Consider the following 1,818-nt stretch of genomic DNA (forward strand, 5'->3'; position numbering starts at 1 on the left):
AACAGAGTTTTTTAAGTGACCACAATTGAAAAACGGTGTTTCTTTGGCTCAGACAAGATCCTTTCTCACCAGATCCCCATCGTGGTTTTTTCACTCAATATCCTCTAGAATGTGCTCCTATTTAGCTCTTCAATACATTTGTAGTCTAATCTAATCTACGGATATAATACATTTCTATGCTTTCTTGATTGGCCACATGATTTAGTTGGATTATAAGATATAAGATTAATCTGTTTTGTTTGCCTTAAAGTATGAGCCCTGATATGAATGGTCAGGCCAGCAACCTCACAGGTGTGTGCTCCGGAAGTCTCCAAATGAAACATACCATTGGAAGGGAAGTAGAAATTCAGAGACCAGGGGCTCACAAGTGAGTAAAGTAAGGGAAGGTTTCGAGGAGTGACTGGGCTATAAATTTGAAATTATGACAACAGCCAAGCAGAAAAAGAATGAGGGAGGCATCTTTCCTCGAGTCATCTTGCTTTGAGAGATCCTTGTAGGTGAAGTCAGAGTCATAATTCCTACCTTACTGAGTTCAGTGTTTGGGACCCAAGACCCTCTTTTATGGAAAGAACCTTAACATTAAGTTCATGCAATTGTCCTCCCCTCAAAAGAATAGTGGATAGTGGAAACACCTAAGACAAGATCTAAAAATTCTATAATAATTAAAAAGAATATCCTTTCTTTAATCCCTGATTCATGTTAAATTCTATTTTTATTTTTTATTTTGAAACTTTTTTAATTTTATTTTTTTCAGTATTCCAAGATTCATTGTTTATAAAATAACAACTTATTTTGTTTTATTAATTGAAATATGTACTTCTCAGATGTTACTGCAAATTTATTATCTCATGCTAATAATTACTACAGCTACAAGTCACATAGGGTATGATGTTATTACAAGTATTAATTACTAGTGAAATTATTGTTTTGCTTAACTTTTTAAGCCATATAATAGAATTTACTACAATTCTATTGTGATTTTTTATGTCCTTAAAATGCAGTAATTGAGTTATAACAAGAAGTAACTATAAACATTTCAATGTCCATCTTGGAAAGTATAAATTGTTTTAATTCTATCCAGAGAATACTTGTGGGTTTTAAACAATAGAAAAATTAATGAAATATAATCTTTCACCTATCTGGGAAATCAGTTACAAAGCATGTATAGTTCAATAATTTTTTGATGCTTGGCTCCCATATGTGATATCCTGAGAAGTATTCATCTGGAAGAGGCTTGCACAAATCTAATGGCAGAAACTCTATGCTTTCTAGAGGCCCCCATTTTCAATTTCCAGACCTCTGACTCTGAGAGTATTTCTCCTTTCCTTAAGTCAGTATCTGTAAACAATCCACAGCAGACAAGCAATATTCCTCTTCAGTGTCTTAGGCTTCCAATTTTATGAAATTAATATTTCTAGTAATATTAAAGTTTTCTAAAGTTGCTCTTTCATTTTATTAATTTGTCAAAAAGCACATTATTGACAGCCTACTATGTACCAGACACTTTTCTAGATGTGTTGTCCCTACTAAATATTAAGAATATTCATAACCCATGATACATTAGGCTTGCAATGAGAAGACATAATTAATCAAATAATCCCCAATATACATGTGGAAATGCTACGCTGATGTATGCTATGAAGAAAAGATATACAAGCCAGTTCTTATTCGAGAAAGCTTCACAAAGGAAATTAAATTTATCCTCCAAATCTGAGTCTTTCTCAAATGCTTCAGACAAATCTTGTGTAACTCATTTCCTAAGATTGTCACCCTTTTTATGTGGTCTGGAAAATAAGAGATCAGAGACTGATTTCAGAC

The sequence above is a fragment of the Mustela nigripes genome, unplaced genomic scaffold (assembly GCF_022355385.1).
Source record: "Mustela nigripes isolate SB6536 unplaced genomic scaffold, MUSNIG.SB6536 HiC_scaffold_643, whole genome shotgun sequence".
Taxonomy (NCBI): Eukaryota; Metazoa; Chordata; class Mammalia; order Carnivora; family Mustelidae; genus Mustela; species Mustela nigripes.